The sequence below is a fragment of the Pleurodeles waltl genome, chromosome 5 (assembly GCF_031143425.1).
Source record: "Pleurodeles waltl isolate 20211129_DDA chromosome 5, aPleWal1.hap1.20221129, whole genome shotgun sequence".
In the NCBI taxonomy this organism is placed as follows: Eukaryota; Metazoa; Chordata; class Amphibia; order Caudata; family Salamandridae; genus Pleurodeles; species Pleurodeles waltl.
The window spans coordinates 1173936814-1173962270 of record NC_090444.1 but is presented as its reverse complement, the minus strand read 5'-3'; positions in this window follow the sequence as shown (position 1 = coordinate 1173962270).

Here is a 25457-nt window from a genome sequence, read left to right as displayed (position 1 = left end):
TCACCTGTAGGGTCATGGTTTTCTCTGTTCACCATTGATGCACATAATTATGCATACTTGAGTCAGGCTTAAGGCAGGGTACACATATTATTGCAACTTTGCTTTTTTATTACTTGGACAGCACATCCCAAGTTTGAACTATTTTTGGTCACGAAGAATCCCCTTTGAGTAGAAAACATATGATTTACATAACACACATTTCGTTGTGGTTGTTATGGAAAGAAATGTTGTAGTGTAAGGGGACCGTTCCTATTCCACAAATGCACTCTAAGTTTCTAAAAGTTAATATGTGCTGTACAGGTTGGAAAATATGCTGCATTCTAATTACAGCTTTCATGACAATCATTTATCTTTCTTTATTCCCGACACATTTATGCCACACTTCTTTTTAACAAAAACACTGTCTACACATTAGTTCATAGACCTTTAAAGTAAGCCCCATATATGGTTGCAAACGAACATCCACGTATCAATGATGGAACACACTCTTAATGTAAACCATCTTAAATTATTACATTGTGCTAATTTACCCCTCATTGAGGAACATTCCAAGGATAATAAAACATTTGCAGCACAAGTAAAAAGTACAAATCTTATTTTGGATTGACGTCACTTTTGTGAAGCATGGCCTGTAGAAAGCTTAGAAGAATGTGGGCATTGGGTTAATTTCGGCTGGCCATATGTTTTGCATTTCAGTAACTATGTTTATACAAACACATTTAAAATGTGTTAACTAAATGCCATGATGTGTTTTTAATTCAAATCTATAATTGTGAACCAAAACCACAGTTTTATTTTTTAAACATTTTCATATTTGAGGATACAAACTTGCTTTTTAAAACATGACACTTAACAAGCCTGGATGGATCACTGAAACCACTGATCTCTGAGTCATCTAATGGAGCAGGAACAACTTCAAATATATAACACATTTGATTTACATATATGCACTCATGTTTTAAAAAATCCATATATAATTACTGAATACATGTTAAGTGTAAAATTAGAAACTGCCACATGAATTATTTTAAACATATTTATAACCAATGCTAACATACATATTATCTGGGGAAAATTAAGGATCAATATAGGCAACATGCAAAAAAGTATCTGTACTTAGCGACTTGGCCTTCAATATCAATCCCAAGAGTGTGAAGGAGGTCTACTTTCAAGGATACCACCTCAGCCCATCTGTAGTGCACTTTCTGAACTGTCCATGAAACATTGAAGACATCAACAAGGTGGCAGTTACCCTCTCCCATCTCTTGAGTCTCTCATGCTTGGGCTGCCGTTGACCCTCGTTTCCACCACCTGCTACCATACGTGGCAAGTAGTGCATAACCAATCATATTAACCTTTCCACTTTCGCCTCTTCAAACATTGACTAGTTCATGCCCTTCCTACCAGTAAATGACATATCTATCCCTAATTTAACCCTAACAAACAACTAAAAGTAACCCCCAATTAATTAATTAACTCTAAAGAACTAACAACTTAATTAACAATCACACTGCTCAAATATACTTGCAACAAATGTTCAAACAGAAAGCTGGACAATACCAGACAAACTTTACAAAACTAACAAATCATGCAAGACAAGCACACTAACCTCCTCCAATTTCACTACACCACAACAACAATCCTTCAAACACATCCACATTTTCCTAAACATCTACCTCCAAATTATAATGCAGCCCATGCCCTATGTGTAGTTTTTTTAAAAATGTGTATTGATGCTGTGCAACATATTGCATGCCTTTTCCCATGCACATCTGCATAATACGTAGATGCTTCATGTAGGCATGGCCATCTTTTGCATGACCACACCCATTTTTTGGACTGATGCTGCTGTTTTTTGACCCTGTGCACTGGGACTCTGATAAACAGGCCCCAGTGTCTGCCTTCTGAGCCCTAAAACATGTTGAAATTGCCTATGCACCTAATTGGCATATTTAACTTAAGTATTAGTCCCTAGGATATGGTGCAAAGTGTACCCAGGGCATGTAAGTTACATGTTGCTAGTGAACTGAAGTATATATTGTGCCAACACTAAAGTGACAGTACAAAACATGACTGCAGGCCTGCCACCAGTAGCCTGGCTGTACAGGTTTAAACTGAAAAATTGACCTGTCAAAAACATCCCTTTAACAGGTATAACCCCGTCTTTTGAATATTAATGTCACATCTATGCAAGCCTTAAGTGCAAATGAGACAGAGTGTGGTATTTAAGATTGAGGTATGTGTAATTTTAATATTAAACATGTCCTTATAGTGAAAATGCCTAAAATGCCATTTTAACTTCATCAGGGCTAGCTGTCCCATGGGAAAACATTGGGAATTAATGTTAGAATTAAATAATGTTATCTCTGCCTGAGAACCAGATGAAAAGTTTATTTCTGAACTTTTTCAAGTATTTATTCATGAATCCAATTCATTGCCATAGTCAAATTTGTTCTAAATATTTTACAAAAGGTCCTTTTAAAAGTCACCTTTTTACCTGCCTAACGCCCAAATACACCCATTTGCGTGAGCTTCCAACTGTCTCCCAGGAGCTGAATAGCTTCTTGATGAAATGTGAACTCGTTACCAGCCCTGAGACAATAGCTTCCTCTGACAGGATGACCATCTTGGCAGTGCACAGGAATTTAATTATGTTCACAGGGGGCTCCCTTGTCACAGGCATGTGTAGCTCACATCTCAGCCTTTCCTATCATATGTAATTCTAGCCAGCCAACCACCAATCCCAGTGTAAGAGGAGCTGCTCCTGACATTGTGTTGCGTGACCAGAGGGGAGGGGTTGCTCATTTCCCTGGCCTCATCTCTAGGGTGGGCATGGGAGCCCTGCACAAGGGAGGCGAGGTCCTGTGGAGTTAGGTAGAGAGGGGCACTATGGGAATATTTGCAGTAGGGCACACAGGAACTGCTGCAAAAGTGGGTAGGGTTACTCCTATGAACTATTTTCCTATTGGTCAGAAAGGACCAGAAGTCATTCCCACCTACGGGCTAAATGCGGCACCCCTGGAAACCCTCTACAGCTCACTACTGGACCTGTAGAAGTCAGAAGAAGGACTACACCTGCTGGTGCGACCTGTGAGGAGAACTCCAAAGGCTGGATCTGCTCCCACTTGTTCCCAGGGCTCCAAGGGCAGTTGGCTGACCCCAGGTTAAGATACAGACACAAAAGCTTCAAGATGCCCACTTTTCTGCCCAGAGGATTCCAGCTGACCAGTTTCACTTGGACCTGACCTTGTCCCTGCTGGCAAATTCTGCTGGAGTGAGTCCTGACCCCCAAGTCCTGTTCCTGGGGTCTTGGAACCCTTTGCTGGTGACAGGGTGTACTCCTCATGCCAAAACCTAAAAGCTGGGACTTAAAAAGTTTTCAAGATATTTTTGCCTGGGGAACCGACAGAAGACTGTGAGCAATATGTCAAGTTGATCTGAAGAGGGTGCATCGGTGGTGAGCCTATGTCGTAGCTTCTGCTACACTCTTCTCTGCTGCAGTAAATCCAATACAACGGGCTTGATGTGGATCGCCATTCAATGACATCGAACCCTCTTTGGCTACTGCCTGCAGCAATGGTCTGTTGAAGGAATCCAACTTTCAGAAAATAGTTAAATGCTACAAATGTTTAATGGCCAAGCTGCTAAGCAGAATTTGATCGACATACTTCTGAAAATATGCTAGCTGGGGGGGATGGAGAGAGGGGAAAAAGGCATTAGTGGGTCAGAAATGACGCTAGGCTGGTTTGTGGCAATGAATATGCATTACCCAGCCTAGCATCATTTTCTGATGTACTACCACCCAAAAATGACTCCTGTTTTAGTAAAGACAGAAGTCATGCCCACCACCCCAATAGCCAGCCCAGGTGACAATAACACCCAGTGCCAGGCAGAGGGCCTTCGGTAAGGGGCCACCAATGGCACAGGAAAAAACAAATAAAACTTACCAATACTTACCCAGGATGGGGTTCCCATCCTATGGCGTACCTCTGATGTGGGTGGGGGTGTTCCTGGGGTTTGGGGCAGGCATCTGTGGGCCCATTCCATGGTGTTTGGCCATGGAAATGGGTCCACAGGTACCCTAACGCCTGGTCTGACCCAGGCATTAAATAAAGACGTTAAGCAGGCTTAGCGTCATTATTTGTGTCCACCTCCCACCCGTGCATTATTTTTATACAGGGGGATAAGGGCTTAGCGCCATTTTTTTAACTGGAACGCCTACCTTGCATGTCATTGATGCAAGGTGGGTTCGTTCATCCAGAAAATGACGCAAACTCCAATATTTTGACGCTAGATCAGAGGTCTTCAAACTGGGGGGCGGGCCCCCCTAGGGGGGCCTCAAGTGATCCCAGGGGGGGCGCCAAACTCTGGCCAAAATAAATATTATACAGATAACATGCCTTTGTTTTAAGCAGAAGCATGTTATTGCAGTTTTAAAAAGGTAACAGTACTTAACTGTAATGCTTAAATAGGTTTAGACTTATTTAAACATTGCCATCTTTCTACAATAATTGTGAAAAATTCTGAGGGGGGCCCAATGGTTTTTATTTTTCAATTTGGGGGGCGCGGCATTAAAAAGTTTGATGACCACTGCGCTAGATGGATCTAGCATCAAAATATAAATATGGAGTGAAGTTTGCGCCTTTTTAGTGTCAAAAGAACTGATGCTAAAACAGCGCAAACCAAGTATAAATATGTCCCTAAGTTTTTTCTGCCTTCATCAAAGGCTTCGCTTAGTTTGTCAACGAGCCCACCTTTGGATCCAGCCTGCAGCATTGCCCCGCTGAGGACTCTATCTTATTGAAAAGTTTCTAAGTGTGATGGTAACTTCTCAACTTGGACCTGTAGGAGGCTGATCCCCTATGTAGTGTGCAAAGTTAGGCACACTGGGCAGGGGGTCCAGACAACCACACGTTGGTTTACAAAGCTAAAAACTAGACCACCCAATGCTCTAATTTTTAAGGAAACTGTGTCTAGCAGTTAGGCTAATCTTGGAGAAGTGCAAAGCATTTTTTGTACTCACAGTAGCAATAAAGCAGGACACACACTCAAAAGAATAACTTGAGACCAATTTACAAAAAGAACTTCAGAATTTTATAAAAAGTTTAAGACCAAAATCATCAAAATCAGGTAAGTACTTTTAAAGTTATGAATTTTTGAAGTTTAAAAAAAAATAGTCTTTTTGTGTGCAATTTCACACCATAGAAATCAATGTAGGATAACCTTTAAAAATGCATATAAAATCAGACCGTAGGGTTACCAAGTTCTTCTTTTGCAGGTTGGTGGAGGTCGTCGGTGGGCTCACTTGTGCCAGGTGGAGAAGCTCAGGCAGCTCCTGATTTCGGCGGGAGCAGCGTGAAAATGTCTCTGGAGCTGGTGCAGGGCCACTGCAAGGGAAACTTGGAAAAGCAGTGTATAGGTAAGTTTAAAGGTGAATCCTGGGGTTCCCTTGGCCTTGGAGTGTCGAGGTCCCAAGGGGTGGGAAAACTTAGGGTACAGATGGTTCATCAGTGTAGGGCATAGGGTGGCCGGTTGCAGAGCGAATCAGTGAGCCAGAAACTGTGTGCAAAAAGGCCCTTAGAAGCAGGAGGTAGGTTGGTTTGAGGGTCGCTTACAGGTCAGCAGGGGCACTCTGGGGGGAGAATCTGGTGGTTTCTGAAAGCCTTCAACTGGGTTTCCTCCTGGTCCTTTCACAGCACTGAGTGGGCTGTCTTTTCTGGTGTCTGACGGGATGTGACCACTACCCAGGGTAATGGTACGGTTCGGTCACTGGAGGGCACTGCCACCAATCTTGGCACACAGACAGGGTTTATCCTTGCAGTCCGTGTATGAAGTTTGGTCTGGCTTCAGAGTTTGGTTCGTTGGTCAGCAGCTAGTCAGTGAGGTAGACCTCACTGGTTTGTTGGTTTCTTGAGGTTGCAGAGTGATGCCTTCACTCTGGAGGGAAGTCTTTCGTGGATTTTGAAGTGTGAAGGTGTTCTGGGTTTTTTCATAGTCAATCCAGTGTCCAAGCATCCCCTCAGCAGTGATTGTTGAGTCCTGGGTGCAGCAGACAGGGTTTGACGCCTTTTCTTTGTGCAGCAGGTCTTTAGTTTTCCTGCATTGAGTCTTCTTTGTTGCTGGTCTTCTTGAGTCCTTAGGATCTAATTTCGTGGCCTAGTGATGGCCACTAAGGCCCATATTTATACTTTTTGACGCTAAACTGCGCTAACGCAGTTTAGCGTCAAAAAGTTTTGCGCCGTCTAACGCCATTCTGAAGCGCCATGCGGGCGCCGTATTTATGGAATGGCGTTAGACGGCGCAATCAGACCGGCGCTGCCTGGTTTGCGTGGGAAAAAACCACGTAGACCAGACAGCGCCGGCGTAGGGGGAAAATGGCGCATGGGCGTCTTAAAATGGGGCAAGTCAGGTTACGTCGAAAAAATCGTCTTAACCCGACTTGCGCCATTTATTTTCGACGCCCATCCCCCATCAACATGACTCCTATCATTGTAAAGATAGGAGTCATGCCCCCTTGCCCAATGGCCATGCCCAGGGGACTTCTGTCCCCTGGGCATGGTCATTGGGCATAGTGGCATGTAGGGGGGCACAAATCAGGCCCCCCTATGCCACCAAAAAAATATATAAAAAAAAAAAAATTATACTTACCTGAACTTACCTGAATGTCCCTGGGGTGGGTCCCTCCATCCTTGGGGGTCCTCCTGGGGTGGGCAAGGGTGGCAGGGGGGGTCCCTGGGGGCATGGGAGGGCACCTGTGGGCTCATTTTGAGCCCACAGGCCCCTTAACGCCTGCCCTGAGCAGGCGTTAAAAAGTGGCGCAAATGCGCCGTTTTTAGCCACGCCAACTCCCGGGCGTCTCTTTTGCCCGGGAGTATAAATACCACGTAAAGGCCTGGGAGTCATTTTTTAGACGGGAACGCCTCCCTTGCATATCATTAACGCAAGGAAGGGGTTCACGCTAAAAAATGACGCACATTCCGGGAACTTTGGCGCTATTCGCCTCTAACGCCATAGTATAAATATGGCGTTAGTTGGTGTTAGTTTTGCGTCGAAATTGCGTAAAAAAAAACGACGCAATTTCGGCGCAAACGGAGTATAAATATGGCCCTAAATACTTTATTTAGTGGGCGTTTTAGGGGGAACCTGGTAGTGACCAATGGGTTTCCTACCTTAGGGTGGCTACACCCACTAAGTGACCACTTCTTGTGGGTAGAGGTCACTTCCCTACACTGGATTGGCTATTTTCCTTCCATCCAAGATGGAGGAATACAAAACAGAGAGCCCAGCTTACATGCAACACCTTAGAGGTTGTGCATGGTAGACAGGGCCACTCCTTCTATCCTTTGTTTGAGTTTTCTGCTGTTGCTCCTGCCAAAAGTGGAGGTTTGCAACAGGGGTGACCACCTGCTGGTAGCAGCAGGCCTGGGATTCAAGTTTCAAACGTGGTAAGCCCTTTGAAGCTCGCCAATAGGGAAGTGCACATTCCTGAGGGAGGGGGTGTTAGCACCTCCACCCAGGAAGGGCTTTGTTCTGAATCCCAAAGATAGGGATGCAGATTTGAGTCTGGTGGTGGCAGGCTGGATAAGACTGACCAGCAACCATGCCAGGGTAGTTAGCTTTTGCAGGGGGCACCTCTAAGGTGACCCCTGGGTACATTTGGTAATAAATCCAATACTGGTACCAGTTTGGATTTATCATTCTGAGTTGTTTGATACCAAACAACCAAGGGTTCATAGTGGCCATCATGTAGCTGTAAAACTCATATTGACCAGTGTCCAGCACATGTATTAGAATTACTGCTCTGTTCACTTACTATGTCCCTGGCTTGGAAAGGACCTATGCCCTCACATACATTATAGTGCACCTTGCCTTAGAGCTGGAAGACCTGCCAGAGGGGTGTCTTACCCATAGTGAATGCAGTGTATACTGGACAGAGCACACAGACAGTGTGCCATGTCGAGTTGGGTTTTAGGTTTGCACCAGAGCACTCAGCCTAGAATGGAAGGGCTGGGTGCATCTGGATGCATGGCTCTAAAGGATGTGCGTTGTATTGTTCTTTATTCTTGTTAACTAGTGTGTTGTGATACTGGTTGCCATGTGAGGTATGAGCATTCCAATGCCGAGCGTTCTGTGTTAGAAAGTTGCTCGACAGAGGAATGGAGCAGACCTGTTTCCTGTATACTGAAGCTTGATTAATAAAGTATGTTCCTGCACGATTTCTCCAGATGCTCTTATTTTAGTAAAGCACCACTACAATTTGGTTCCAGGAAAGAATACTGTAATGGCAGACTTTTTCTCCAGAATGCCATGTCCATTGGAAGAATATAAGGAGGATCTGTGAAATGACTTCAAGATTGCACTTATTCATGACTCAGGTAAACCTGCTGTGGAGAAAGAGGTGTGGGAGAAAGAACAGAAGAAGGATTTAGAACTGCAAAAATTTAAAGATACGTGTTGGAAGGGTGGCCTAAGAAGGAATTGTTATCAGAGGCATGTAGGCATTTCTGGGAAGTTAGGTCAGAGTTATCCATTGAGAATGATTTGGTTTTGAAGGGTAGTAAGGTGGTTCCTCCAAGAGCATTACGTGGAAGGATTATAGAGTTTTGTCATGAGGGACATTTTGGAGTACTGAGAACCAAGTCAGTGGTTAAAGAACACTTCTGGTGGCCTGGGGTGGACAAGTCTGTGGAAAGATGTGTTAGAAATTGTAGTAGTTGTTTGTCTGCTGACAAAACCCTACACACTTTAAGACCACCTACGGATCAAAAGTTAGTCCCAAAATTACCATGGGAATGTGTAGCCGTGGATTTTATGGGTCCCATAGGAGAACAGCAAAAGTATGTGATTGTATTGATGGATATTTTTTCTAAGTGGCCAGTCGTGGACATAATAGAAAGAGCTGATACTCTATCGGTGATAACGTTTTTAGATAAAACATTTTGTCCTGAAGGTATTCCAGCGTCGCTTCTGAGTAACAGTGGTGTACAATTTACTTCTAATTCTGCTAAGGCATATTTTAAAAGAGTAGGTTTATTACATAAACAACTTCTCTTTATAATCCCAGTGGGAATGGTAGTGTAGAAAGGTTCAATAGAGTGTTAAAGGGAGATTTTGAAGCAGCTATGAGAAAACATTACGACTGCCATATTGCAATTTGGAAAGCTATATGGGCTTATAAAGTAACTGAGAATAAAGCTAATGGAATTAGCCCATTTATAGCAATGCTTGGGAGTTTGCGCAATTGTGAGATGGAATACTGGTCCTTGGAGGATTTTAAAAAACAATTTGGAAAGAACACAAGAAAAAAAAAGCATATTACGATAAAGTACATGGAATAAGACCCATTCAGATTAAAGTGGGAGATTGGATGCATGTCAAAAAAACCTTATAAAGTAGCAAAGGGGGGAGTCAATTCTTTGAACCAGAAAAATAAAGGAATTATTACAGAATGCAGTGACATTGCAGAGTGGGAAAGTATAGAACTTAAAAACGTATTGCTCTATGTTCTGAAAAGTATTGTAAGGTGATGTTTTGGGTACTAGAAGTTCTATTTGGATGGGAGATGAGGCCAATGTTGAAACACCACCTGCATCTACATCAAGGGGGGTAAATGACAACCCTAGGTCATTTCTATCTGCACCTACATCAAGTGATGTAGGTGACAATTCTAGCACGTTGGTTGAATCTGGTAATGGGGATGATGATGGTATGGAAAGAATAGTGATGGGTTGGAAGAACGTATTGTAGAACGAAAACTGAATGATGCTAAGAGGGCGACAGAAACACCTGGTTGGTTAAAAGATTTTGTGTTGGATTAAATTGTGAGGGTGAGTCATTTGTGCTTGTTTTATTCTTCAGGGTTCTTATCTTTCTGCTTGTTTAATCTTTTATTATTTATTTATGTTTTCTTTTTCTTTTGGTTTAAGGAGGGGGATGTGTTGTATTGTTCTTTATTCTTGTTAAATAGTGCATCGTGATACTGGTTGCAATGTGAGGTGTGAGCATTCCAAAGATAAGCGTTCTGTGTTAGACAGTTGCTCGACAGAGGAATGGAGCAGACCTGTTTCCTGTATACTGAAGCTTGATTAATAAAGTATGTTCCTGCACGACTTCTCTGGATGCTCTTATTTGAGTAAAGCACCACTACAGTGGCACAATCAGTGCCGCTGCCCTCAGGGGCCTAACCTTAGCACCCCATGCCATGGATACCCAAGTACCATTTACTAGGGACTTATAGTGACAACTAAAGATGTTGCCAATTGTGCCAATGCACCACAACAGTTTAGGGAACGAGATCTGGCCCAGGGAACCTGGTTAGCAGGCGCCCTGGACACTAACAATTTTTAGGCTACATCACATACCAGTCAAAAAGTAGGGGCTAACCATGTCAAAAAAGGCCCTTTCTCACAGGACCAATATGACTTATGTATCCAACCTGTGCTCCATCGCGGTCAGTCTCAAATCTTACCCTTGCTGTAGTCTAGCATGACCAGTTGCTAGTGGTTATTGCTTTGCACTTTTTGCTGCTAATCCTAACATTCAGAATTAATATCTCCACTTACCCCTATTGGTTTGTTGTTGTTTTGGTGTGATTTTATTAATTAAAATATTATATGTTATAAATTGGAATATATTTTTTTGTGTTGTGTTTTCAACTTTTTAACTGCTTTAGTGCTGGTAAATGCTTAACATATTTCCTTGAGTTATGCTTGTCTGCTCTGTGCCATAGCTACCAGGAGTTGAGGGGTTTTATATTAGTGAAAGGTTTACAGGACCAAACAAGAAGAGTGATATTATTAATGGTGGTGGACTACCATCAATGGCAACTAATAATACACTTTTCACATGTAAGAATTCGTGGCAAAAGCAAAAGCAACACATCAATATACACATGTGAGACTAGGTAACACAAATACAGAACTATACACAATACAACCTTGCTGAGTGTGTGTACACATTAGTTTACAAAATGCAATATATTTTGACAGGAAAAATAAATAAAACATTCTATAAATTTATCAACAGTAAAATGCAAATAATACATTTCACTCATCAATTCTTCATTATGAATGTATTGCAACAATTAGTTATACTTCTTTTTTACCGTTGTATATTTTTTGTATATTATTTTTACATTACAGTACAAATATGCTAATGAAGTGTGATATTATGTATGATATGTTACGTAGTATAAATTATAAAGAAGCACATTTCAACATTCACATGGCATCCTGTCATTTGAAAGGCGTGCCATGTATTGCATGTATTTCCACAAAGCAAACAGAAAAACTTATAATTGTGTGTATCTTAGCTTCATTATTACTTTGTACAAAGGTGAAGGATTTCACTAGAATAGTGTAAAGTCAATAGATATATCTTTGTCCACATAAGAAAATGCACGTTGACTACCTCTGGAATGTAAAGGGCATGGTGTGCATCGGCTAGATAATGGATCATTCTACAACATTAATATACGAAAGAAATGATTGTTTATTGCACCCAATGCTACTACCAAATTACTGCACAGTACCTTGAAGAGGGCTCAGTAGTGTACCAGGATTGAGTAATGAGTGTAGTTGTGAGTGGGCACAGAAGTGTGTGATGTAAGATTTCATATTAGGCGTGCAGCATTGATTTGTCTTGCTCGGATTATTTGCAAGGTATTGTTATCGAAGTGCAGAGGTGAGCACTTTGCCAGTGAGGATGGGAGTTGGACACAATTTTGTAGCACATTTACACAATCAGGAAGCAGACAGCCAAGATGCAGCTCACGTACTTCCCCATCATTACTTATTGACTGAAGAGAATTCCAAGATAGATAACTGAATAAAGTGACTGACGTGTGGGTCACAACTCCTTTATCCAATCTGCATGTTTTTTTTCATGATGAGACCATTACAGTAAAGTGTGAGCATAAGTTTTATGCACTTTCTCCTCATCTATTAGATGACCACTGCGAACACTGTTTATAGGTATTTTGGCGTTTGTGGATATCATCTACATTTTTGATGATCGGTTGTGTTTCTGCTGTGTATGAAATAACATCACCAAAATGTCATCTGATAGTGGCAGCAAGGATTTATAAAACATCCTTTCCTTGGGTCTCAAAGTGGAGCCAATCATGAATCCAGACAAGATGTGAGAAGACATGCATTGAAAGAGAGTAGCTCAAGGGATTACTAACATCCCCTGTACAGTGTTTAAAAAGATGCCAAGCCATTTGCGGAAATGGGACAAATATAAAGGCGGTAAAGCTGGATGCATGAAAAACATTATCGAACAGTAATGAAAGTTAATGGAGAATGGGGAATAATAATGGTTTCTAATCCACAGTGTCCACATCTAGTAGATGCCTGTAAGGAGCACACATTCAATGCGATGAGCTGTCAAGAACCCTAACCGGTAAACAATATTGCCTTGATTTTTTATCATAATGTGGACTAGTTGTACCTAACTAAACATAATAAAGAACATAAAGACAGCTGAAGAACTTGTGACCTATAATCGTCATGAATTTTGTAGAGTAAAAATATGAAACTGTACATAATGGGAGTACTTTATTGTTTTTTTTAAATAAACATATGCATACTGATTGAATTTATATGTACACTAAGTTATATATATGTAAGTTACATGTAATATATATATATATATATATATATATATATATATATATATATATATATATATATATATATATATATATATATATATATGTATATTACCAAATGACACCAAAGTTATGAGGAAAATATAAAACGCTTTTCCTACAGAAACTAGGTCCTAACTATAACTACCTAGGTAATATATATATATATATATATATATATATATATCTAGGTAGTTATAGTTATAGTTAGGACCTAGTTAGGAACTAGTTTCCGTAGGAAAAGCGTTTTATATTTTCCTAATACCTTTGGTGTCATTTGGCGAATCTTCACAACATTTTCAAAACTATTGGGTCAGGCAGTTCCACTGCTGTCTGCAAAGCCCCAACACACATTTCCCCATGCAATTTCCCATAGGGATTTTAGACATGACTACAGCCCAAACTGAAAGCTGGATCTTGGTCTAGAAAGAGTGCTTTTTGTAAATTGGTGTTCAGTAGTTTTGGAGTTATCAGAGTAAAAAGATTTATGTATATCAAGAGATGTGTATCAGCCACAGATCCTCAGTGGATCCCAGCACCAACAGCAATGTCGTGATTGACTGGCCGCAACCTGAGAGGAAGATTGCAGCCTCCAATTTGTTCATCGGCACTCGGTTCCCAGCGGGGAAACTAAACTTTAAAAGTGATAGAAGGGGTCAGGGTAGCGGTATCCTGAACCCAGGGGACTGATGAAGGGATCTGTGCAGGGCTGCTCATGGCTTGAAATTGTCCAAAATAAATGTTTTTTCCAGCATGTGAGGAACCATGTATTCAGGTGGATTTGGGTGGATCTGTGGATCCAGACCCTAATTATTAAAAACACTTATATCCACTCACAGACACACACAGTTACTCACACACTCACTCAAACATCCACTTACACACGCACACAGCTACTCACACACCCATACAGCCACTCATACTCTCATGCACAGACCCACAAAACCAGTCACACACCCACTCACACACTAACACAACCACTTACATGCCTGCACACCACTCACACACCCACACAGCCCCTCACAGACCCCAAAAAACACTCACACACCCACTCACACTCACAGAGCCACTCACACAACCACTCACGCATTCACTCACCTACTTACGCATCCACACAACCAATCATACACCCAATCACAAAACCATACAGCCACTCACACCTGCTCACACACCCACACTGCCACTCCCACAGCCATTCACAAACCCACAAATCTAGTCACACACACACTCACACACCCACTAAACACTCACATACCCACTCAACCACTCACACCCAGGTTACAGGGATGTTAAAGTTAGGAAATAGCATTAAAAAACGTAGTAATTCACTGGAAAAAAACAAAGGTTACAGGGACGTTATAGTTAAGAAATAAAATTTAAAAAAACAATAACTTCACTGAAAAAAACAAACCAAAGGTTACAGAAGCCTCATAGTTATACTCACATTTTACATGCAAAACCTTAGACATTCATCAGTTATAGGTATAATTATATCAAGTAACTATAACTTGCACCCTAAGGCAACTATGACTAGTGCCCTCGTCATGCCCTGCCAATTACCCCACAAATTACATCATTCATGACATTCTCTATAACTTCATTAATAATATCACTGCAACACTAGCAGTGAAATTATTGATGAGAAAACTGTGCATGGGGGGTGTGAGTTATAGTTACCTTAGGGCATGAGTTATAGCTCCTTGAGATAACTATGACTGCTAAATTTCGATGGTTTTGTATGTGGTAAATCTGAACCTAACTATAACGTGGCTGTAACATTTGGATGGTTATGGAGGTTGGCCTGCTGCCAGGCCCTGCAGCGAACCCCCATAATCACCCAACCCTGCACAATGCACAGCCAAATGGTCTGTCCCTGTGGGTGTGAGAATAGGTGTGAGAGGGTATCTCTGGGTGTGAGAGTGTCTGTCTGCGTGTGAGAGTGGGTGCATGAGGGTCTGAGTGGTTCTGTGATTGGATGTGTGACGTTTAAGTGGGTCTCTGAGTGGGTGTGTCAGTGTCTGAGTGGATCTGTGAGTGGGTGCGTGAGGGTCTGAGTGCGTCTGTGAGTAGGTGCATAAGTGTCTGAATAGGTCTTGGAGCGGGTGCATGGGGGTCTGAGTGGGTCTGTGAGTGGGTGCGTGAGTGTCTGAGTGAGTCTGTGAGTGGGTGTGTGAGTCTCTGAGTGGGTCTGTGAGTGGGTGCATAAGGGTCTGAGTGGATGTGTGAGTGGAGAAAGAGATTGAAAAAGAGAGAGAGAGAGAGAGAGAGAGAGAGAGAGAGAGAGAGAGAGAGAGAGATAGGGTTTTTTAGGCTTCAAAGTATTTGTCAATTAATAAGAGTGACATCACCTTTCAGTATAAGCCCTAACATTTTTGAAGTTTAAAAGAAATTAAAGGAGGGGAATGATCATGGAGACACCTGCAGTAGAATCTTCAACTTTCATTGTGAGAGTCTCATAACTTAGCCATTAGGCCATAGGAATATTTTTTTATTTTGTTTGAATTTTCTGCCCTTTACGGGCTATCTGGGACTGCAGGGGGAGCCTCAAGGCCTCCCCCACTGTCCCAGCTGGCTCCCCACATCCGTGGGGGTTGGCATTGCTCCAGTAAGCAGGAAACTGCTTTTAATAGCAGTTCCCTGCTTGCTGTACCAATGTTTTCATCTGTCTTCTCTTCACGCAGACCTGCGTAGAGGGAAGGCAGATGAAAACTGCACTTTCTGGTAGCGGGACCTATTTGACAGATACCGCTGTCAGAAAGCAGACATTGTTTGCTTTTGCTTGGTGGGAGCTGAAGCCGAGTCCAAAAATGGTTTGAAGTGTTGGCAGCCAATCAGAGCTGTGCATTTACCGCACGAGCTCGTCATTATTTGAAAAGTCACACTGCCAGAGATATAAAAACATGGATTTCCTTTAATAACTCAAAAACTACTGAACGGATTTACATCAAATAAGCGAAAGTGTAATCTGCATACCAAAAGCTAGCTTTTGCCGAATTTGGTGCAATTCAGTCCAGCGGTTCAGGCTGTAGTTGTATCTAAAATTCTTATGAAAATTAACATGGGAAATCCAACTTTTTCTTGGCCCCCCTTTTTCTCTGCCCCCACTTGACAGATCACCCCAAAACTTTCTGTGCGCAACAAGAATCACTGGAACACCTTTTTTTTGGGAATAATTCGTGAATATTCGTCAAATGGTCCCAAAGATATAGGCAAGTAAAAAAAAGATTTTTCTATGGAAACATGGTCCTAAGTATAACCACCTAGTTGTCACTGCCACTAGGATAGATAGATATATATGCATATATATATATATATATATATATATGTTTATTAACATATATATGTTTATATACATTCATATATGTTTATATACATATTTATATGTGTTTATATATGTGGAGATAGGTGTAGGATTAACCGTTTGTGTGCCTCGGACGAGGTGATCTTGTCCTGCACCCGGGAACCGGGGGGAGCACTAGTGTCCCCCCCATGGGCCCCACACCCCCGGTCGTGGATGGAAGGGGAATCCCTTCCCCTTCCACCTCCGACCCCCCCACCCCCGTGACGTCAGCACGCATCGCGCGCTGACAATCACAGAGGCCTCCTCCATTTGGCTGGAAGCTCAGCTTCCAGCGCGATCGGAAGAAAAATGTAAAGCGATTCTCTTACGATCACGTGGAGGAGGCCCCAGAGGCTTCAAAGAGAAGGAAAGGAATTTCCTTCCCTTTGAAGTCTCTCTGAGCGTTTCAAAAGCCGGATTGTAAAGCAATCCGGCTTTTGAAACGCCCACTAGACACCAGGGATTTATTTCCTTTTGGTAATTGGCATAGGGAGCGACCCCTTGGGCAAGGGTCGCTCCCAGAGGGGGCATTTTTTTTTAAGGCCGAAACCTCTGGGCGCCAGGGCAAATTTTTTTTTGTGTTTTCTTTTTGTTTGTTTGTTTTTTTAGAGATGGGGAGCGACCCATTAGGCAAGGGTCGCTCCCCTGGGGGGCAAATTGTATTTAAACCATTTCTGCCCCCCTTGGGGGCAGATCAGGGATTTTTTTTGTGCGCCAATGTCACGCAAGGGGAGCGATCCCGTAGGCAAGGGTCGTTCCCCGGGGGGGTTGGGAGGGCAAATTTATTTTAGGCCATTTCTGCCCCCAGGGGGGGCAGAAACCTCTAGGCGCCAGGGCAAATTTTGTTTTGTGTTTTTTTTTTTTTAGAGATGGGGAGCGACCCATTAGGCAAGGGTCGCTCCCCTGGGGAGAAAATTGTATTTAGACCATTTCTGCCCCCCTTGGGGGCAGATCGGCCGATTTTAGGTCAATCTGCCCCCAAGGGGGCAGAAACAACTAGGCACCGGGGATTTTTTTTTTGCGCCAATGTCACGCAAGGGGAGCGACCCCGTAGGCAAGGGTCGCTCCCTGGGGGGTTTGGGGGGGCGTGGGGGGTCAAATTTATTTTAGCCCATTTCTGCCCCCCTGAGGCCATACCCCCACCCCAAATAAATGGGGCCAAAGTTGTTCTGCGGGCAATTACCCTTTATCCACACCCCGGGGGCAGAAAGTCTACTAGATGCCAGGGAATTTAAAAAACACAAAAAACATTGGGGTGGTGGCTACCAACCAGTATGGGCCTGGTTACGCCCCCACCTCAACTGAAGGGGGGTAACAGTCTTTCAGCTCTCCCCCGCACTCTAAAACATCTTATCCCACAGCAAGTAAGAAGGCATTTGATTATTTTGGGTTTTAGTTTTACATTTGGGCCATGGGAACTTGGATTACTCGCAAAATCGTCCCACTTGGAATGGTGAGGGCTGCACTTTATGGACTTTGGGATGCTGCCATGTAGAAAAATCCACAAGACCTAGACACATCTGAAAACTAAACATCTGGGTGATTCCAGACTGGTGTGTTTCACATGCACCCCGCACCACTTTTGGACCCACAATCCCCTACAAACCTCCAACTTTGCTGGAAATCACACATTTTTCCCACGTTTTTGTGATGGAACCTTCCAGAATCTACAGAAATCCACAAAATTCCTACCACCCAGCATTGTCTCATCTATACCGATAAAAATTCTGCTGCACTTGTCAGCCTAAAAATTGTTTTTTGCAAACTGCCCTTTTGGACCCCCTTTGTTCCCCCTTAATATCAACATGTTTTTGGCTCTTCCCTTTCACAAGCACTTGGCCCACCTACACAAATGAGGTATAATTTTTACCGAGAGACTGAGGGGAACATTGGGTGGTATGAAATGTGTCCCAGTGCGGTGATCCCACACAGAAATGTGGGAAAAATGTGATTTTTTTGCTAAATTTGAGGTTTGCTGAGGATTCTGGGTAAGAAAACATTGGGGGATCCACGCAAGTCACACCTCACTGGACTCCCTCGGGTGTCTAGTTTTCAGAAAGGTCTGGGTTTGGTAGGTTTCCCTAGAAGGCTGCTGAGTCCAGGACCAAAAACGCAGGCGCCCCCCTGCAAAAACAGGTAGTTTTGTATTTGATAATTTTGATGTGTCCACGTTGTGTTTTGAGCCATTTCCTTTCGTGGTCGTGAGGCCTACCCACACAAGTGAGGTACAATTTTTATCGGGAGACTTAGGGGAACGCTGAGTGGAAGGAAATTTGTGGCTCCTCTCAGGTTCCAGAACTTTTTGTCACCGAAATGTGAGGAAAATGTGTTTTTGTAGCCAAATTTTGAGGTTTGCAAAGGATTCTGGGTAACAGAACCTGGTCAGAGCCCCACAAGTCACCCCATCTTGGATTCCCCTAGGTCTTTAGTTTTCAAAAATGCACAGGTTTGGTAGGTTTCCCTAGGTGCCGGCTGAGCTAGAGGCCAAAATCTAGAGGTAGGCACTTTGCAAAAAACACCTCTGTTTTCTGTCAAAAAATGGGATGTGTTCATGTTGTGTTTTAGGGCATTTCCTGTCGCAGGCGCTAGGCCTACCCACATAAGTGAGGTATAATTTTTATCTGAAGACTTGGGGGAACGCTGGGTGGAAGGAAATTTGTGACTCCTCTCAGATTCCAGAACTTTCTGTCACCGAAATGTGAGGAAAATGTGTTTTGTTAGCCAACTTTTGAAGTTTGCAAAGGATTCTGGGTAACAGAACCTGGTCAGAGCCCCACAAGTCACCCCATCTTGGATTCCCCTAGGTCTCTATTTTTCAAAAATGCACAGGTTTGGTAGGTTTCCGTAGGTGCCGGCTGAGCTAGAGGCCAAAATCTACAGGTAGGCACCTTGCAAAAAACACCTCTGTTTTCTGTCAAAAAATGGGATGTGTCCACGTTGTGTTTTGGGGCATTTCCTGTCGCGGGCGCTAGGCCTACCCACACAAGTGAGGTATCATTTTTATCGGGAGACTTGGGGGAACATAGAATAGCAAAACAAGTGTTATTTCCCCTTGTCTTTCTCTACATTTTTTCCTTCCAAATATAAGAGAGTGTGTAAAAAAGACGTCTATTTGAGAAATACACTGTAATTCACATGCTAGTATGGGCACCCCGGAATTCAGAGATGTACAAATAACCACTGCTCCTCAACAACTTATCTTGTTCCCATTTTGGAAATACAAAGGTTTTCTTGATAGCTATTTTTCACTCTTTATATTTCAGCAAATGAATTGCTGTATACCTGCTATAGAATGAAAACCCACTGCAGGGTGCAGCTCATTTATTGGCTCTGGGTACCTAGGGTTCTTGATGAACCTACAAGCCCTATATATCCCCGCAAACAGAGGAGTCCAGCAGACGTAACGGTATATTGCTTTCAAAAATCTGACATTGCGGGAAAAAGTTACAGAGTAAAATGTAGAGAAAAATTGCTGTTTTTTTCACCTCAATTTCAATATTTTCTTTTCAGTTGTTATTTTCTGTAGGAAACCCTTGTAGGATCTACACAAATTACCCCTTGCTGAATTCAGAATATTGTCTACTTTTCAGAAATGTTTAGGTTTCTGGGATCCAGCATTGGTTTCCCACCCATTTCTGTCACTGACTGGAAGGAGGCTGAAAGCACAAAAAATCGAAAAAATGGGGTATGTCCCAGTAAAATGCCAAAATTGTGTTGAAAGATTGGGTTTTCTGATTCAAGTCTACCTGTTCCTGAAAGCTGGGAAGCTGGTGATTTTAGCACAGCAAACCCTTTGTTGATGCCATTTTCAGGGAAAAAAACACAAGCCTTCTTCTGCAGCCCCTTTTTCCATTTTTTTAAAAAAAAAACGAAATTTCCACTGTATTTTGGCTAATTTCTTGGCCTCCTTCAGGGGGACTCACAAAGTCTGGGTACCTCTAGAATCCCTAGGATGTTGGAAAAAAAGGACACAAATTTGGCGTGGGTAGCTTATGTGGACAAAAAGTTATGAGGGCCTAAGCGAGAACTATTCCAAATAGGCAAAAAAAGGCCTGGCACAGGAGGGGGAAAAGGCCTGGCAGCGAAGGGGTTAAGTTATCTTGAGCCATAATTTCATTTTTTTTTAGGTTATGTGATATACTCCTAAAAGGATACTCTTGTATGGATTATTTATATTATGGAGTAAGTTTGCAATGAAAGATCGTTTAAGTTTAAATATTTTTACAAAAAACACTATTCAGTGATTTTTTTATAACTTTTTTAAATCATCCATTTAGTATTTTTTTTAACATTCAAATATAATATTACAAAAATATTCTTCTTTTCTAATGCAACTCATTAAAATTAAACTCTACCCTTTTGCATAACCCAAAAGTTAAACTAAGGCTATTATTAAAATAAACTATGAATTGTAGAATCCAAGAAGACAGCTCGATATATGAAATACATTGAAACATACAACATAGTAACCCCAATCCAGGACTGCTGAAGGTATGTGACAAGATGACATGATTACAAGAGGCTTACTAAGGATCCCACAGTACCAGATTGTCTCACTGATGTCTACTTAGGCAGAAGGTGATGCATAATATCTATATTTTCATTCACTGGTTCGTCGTGCCCCTTGCTTGTTGTTTGCTTTGTTGCAACAGACAAAGGTTGAGATGTATGCATTGGAGAGTTATCATAAGAAGAAGTTTTAGGCTGAATGCTATCTAAGAGAGCAGTGACCATAGTGAAGGCTGAATTGAAATCACTGGCAAAGGTCTGCTGAGATGATAAAATAGTGGCAATGTTTTCATTTAGGAGACTCAGAACTGAAATGAAAGGGTCCAAATTGTGCTCCAATCCTTGTTGTTGTTTTTTTAAATAGAAGATGTGATGTTCTTTAGCTGCTGTTCAATTTTTAACAGATTAAATAAAACATCCATCTCATGCTTTTTTCCTTGATGACTTCAGCATTGCTTGCTTGAGGATCATCAATTACATGGATTCAAGAAAAGGCATCTTTCACATTATGAGACAAGTTCTTATTTAGGCTCAGACCTCTTAGTGCTCCTTTAAGAATGTCTCTGAATGTTTGTTTCCCATTCTTTACTTCTTAAACAATGTGTTGTTGTGTCCTGTGGATTGTTTTTTCACAAATGTAACTTCTGTATTATCGTCCTTCACAGGAACACATTGGTCTGTTCTTGATAGTCAAGAAGTGGGTTGGTGAAGTTGGGGAGACACTGTAGCGTTGTTTCTTGCCAAGATTGGTGGTGAATTGTCCAACACATCTCTGAGGTCACTAAAGGTGTAATTATCAACAGAAGGCAAGGAGTAAGCAAGATGACATTGTTTCTCTTAAGAGCTGAGATCCATTGTCTGGATATACATAAGTAAACATATTTCAAACAAATTTGAATGTTAATATTACATGAATAAAACTTTAAAAAGGAAATAAAAATGACAATAGTAATGAGAGTAACATATTTAGTACATACATTTTAGTATTTTCTAAAATGATACCTTCATTGTTTGCATATATGTTATTATTTTTATTTTTAAAAGAGTGGAAGAAACCACTTTTCACCTAATTTAAATTGTTAAAAACTATATGCAAAAAAGCTTGTTTTCTTTACTTAATTCTAAACAAGCACATTTTGCTGAGTTGTCGTATGCACTGCCACTTGATACTCTAAAGATAGCAGTGCTTTGCCAAAAAAGAGTATTACGTTTGTACATATTTGTTTAAAAAGTTACTTTGAAACAACACACCACACAATACTTTGATGATAAACAGATAGCTCTCTTGTTTGGGATCCTCATTATTTTAGATTTCATTCTCCTCCTTCTCAGTAAAGTTAAACTTTCTGTTCTACTTCTCTCCTGGCAACCCCTTCTTCCAGCTGTGCCCCTCGCTGGTGGTAACACCTGTCTGACTTGTCATGTCTGATACTATTGAAAAAGCAGAAAACATAATCCTATTTATGTTGCTTTTTATTCTAAAGTGATGCAAAAGGGGGAGGGCGGTGTGAACTTCAGATTTCCCAAACAATCACACTGGCACATAATTTTAAAATACATGATATGACAAGCAGGGTGCATGAGAGGGGCTCAAGGGGCAGTGGAAAAGGATATGAATACAATTGGCAGGGGTATTAAGTGATAGAAAATATTATTTTATGAAATAACCAATATTACTTGAGTCTTTGCAAACAGAGATGGGGAAAGAGTGTGTGCCTGTGCTTTTGTCTGTGTATGTACATTTCCTCTTGAAACCCGACCATAACATTATCAAACCCAGCGGAAAGCACCTGTACCTAACTATTTATCACAAAATACATTTACTAGGGGGAGTGAAACACTCCCCCCCCCCAAAGTTACGCCCCTGATGATGCAACATTGGCTATCGGCTTGCAAGTCTGATTTGCATCACGCAATGGCCAGTTGCATTATGTCATGATGTGCTATGATGCAGACCTTTCTGTTGTAGTATGTCGCATTGTATGTATGGTGCTGCATATTTTGAAAAACATTTTCTAAAACTGAGAAACTTATTTAATACAACACAGCAGTTCATGACTTTTCATAAATCTGGGGCATAGCACATCGAAGGATAGAATGTTCTCTGATTCGCTAGTTAGCCACCCCAGTTCTATCAAAGAGCAGAAAGTTATTGGAGTGATCTCAGGTGCTGTAGGTGTTGTCGATGATTTTTATGGAGGTGCCCAACTCTATCTCAGAGCACTGAACTACATATTCATGATTGCATGGCACATAGAAAATACTTATGCATGTGAAATAGAAAAAAAAAATTCATTGTACTTGCGTAGCGTGTAACAATGTTACTGTAGTGCTCCTTTATCTCTTCAGGGCACTAGACATGTAGTAATAAAAGGTTGGTACAGTTGCTACGAACATCGTATCATGGGTGCAATTAGAAGACGCCTATTTTCAAAGCCCTGATGAAGTCCAGTAGGATGAAACGCGTTGGCTGGTTCTATATGAATAAAGATCATCAAGACAAATTAATAAAAACATTTTTTATGATGGAATATCTGAATACTTTTGATTTGGACATTACAAATAAGGCATTATAAAGTGAAAGATCATCCTTTACAGATTGCGTGCTGAATTCTGCATTTATAGTAATAAAAGGTTGTCTAGGTACACCAGGATCTATGCCCTTACTTTCTTGCACATGCAAGGCAAAGTGTCCCTGAACTCTTATTTTTATATGTAACAGGACTCCTGTGTAAAATGATTTCCTGTGATTTACTAAATAATGCAACATCAATAATACTGCTGTGCCCCCACGAATGGACAAAAACCTTTTCATAATAACGAATAATAATTACATAGTAGATTTAAAAGAATCACTATACATTTCAGTGAATGTGTGTACAGTACTCCATCTGTTCCTGGACCTTCAAAGTATGTGCACTTTTTCTAGATCTCATGAATTTATTAGGTTCATTTGAAAGAATTTACAGTACCTGATGCCATTAACTCATAAACCATTAAACTCAGATTTACATTGCTGCAGATACTCCAGGGGATTTGTGTCAATTGAGAATGATTCTCTTTAGATTTATACACATCTGGCAACTTTTAACACCTGCTTGCATCACTGGCCTAGTGAAGGATGAATATTTTCTCAACCCTGTAGCAATGTTAGGCTATTCCACTTTTATAACAGGTAAATGATACAGTGAATATAGTTAGATGAATATCTCCTAAGCCTCGCCACCATTAGCTAAATAAAACTCCTTGTTATAAAGTGCATCTGTGCAAACAGATATATTTCACCACAGTAACATGTACCTTTTAAGCCTTGTGCATTATTCTCACACTATTCATTTGTTTGGTCTAGGTCAGACCATACAACGCTGTTCTTTAGTAACGGGGGTGAAGTTTTGTCTTTAAATGAAAAAGACCTCAACTCTTTCTTTAACCGTCTCGTGGCTTTAATGTTATTTACCAGTAGGCTGAAGTAACTAAAGTACATCTTCCCAAAGATTAATAATAGATTCTATATGATGCGGGGGTCCTTCCAAAATACCTCTAACGTATACATATTGATGAACAACTATTATTGAATGTCTCTGGGTACAACAAATAGTATTCCACGCAGTAACCACTTCTGATCACAACCCCTCCATACCTGACAGTATCCTTTACCTTGTTCAGGAGTTAAGTGAGACTAAATAAGACTCTTCCCAACACTATGCAGAAGTACTCAGTGCTAGTGCCTTTCAGTGGGAGCAATCAGCCACCAGTAAGCTCACTCCTATCCATAATCTTGCCTACTGCCATCTTTGTCAGTATCTGAAGATAACCTGTTCTATGTTCCTATGAAGACGGTTGCTTTCCTCTATGCCCCTGCTGTTAGGAGACACTTCTTCTTTGCCTCGTATACCAATAAATGAAGAAAAATACTAATTGAAGTTTCATGTGTGCCTCACTTCAGTGGTAACGAGGGTGAAACTCGCAATGAACTAAACCAAGGCACGGAGGTTTAGTTCAGTGAAGGTGTTTACCTCAGCTTCAGCGAAGCTCTTCCTGGCTATGCAGACCTGTTGCAGTTGATGTTTGTTTGGTCAAGTTGGATTTACAGACTTTCGTAAGTTTTGTGGAGCATTTGTTGGATCGCGGGGGCACAGAGATCATTAATTTTTACGAGCACTGCGCGAACAGCGTGACTTGTTAGTGCGAGCGCTCGTTACTCAGTTACTAAGAGCGCTCGCTGTGTTTGTTTTTTTTAGAGCATCTTGTGTTTATTTGTTTTTTTTGCCGGCGCGTGGAACTGGCAAAGCCGTTATACATAGTTTTTTAGGCTTCAATGACGCACGGCATACACGGCTGTTGCCATGACTCCTGCACAGCGCATGTGAGGACTCGAGCGCAGCTTCTTGCATGCAGCTCAGCGCGCATCATTACATTCACTCAGCGTGTCTCAGTACATTCATGCAGCGGTTTGCACGTGTATATTTTCTTTTATCCATCAAACCGTTTTCCTTACCGATTATTGAACAGCATCACCAAGAGACTCATCCTGTTCTGCTCTCCAGAAGGATCTTCAATTTCTAACTCTCAGCTCAAAGAATAGAAATAGAAGACGGACTTCTGCAAAAGGAAAAAAGAAAAAAAGAAAAAGAGAAAATGGACTCGGTATTTCGGTACTCAGTTCGACCATTTTCGTTTGGGGACATTTACAATTGAGTACTTGAGATCTTAACTGCTTTTTTGGTGCTCAGTACGTAGTACAACAGTGAAAGTATTAACATTAAGTGCAACAACGTTAAATATGCTCAGTACTTAGTACAACAGTGAAAGTATTTGAACATTAATAAACAGATTTACAATATATACTGTATGATTTATACGTTCTAAAACATGCAGAATGTTATACCTCCAGCGCCCTTTCTACAAGACCCAGGGGATCCGCCTCTTGAAGGGAAACTTTGGTTACGGTTGTTTAAA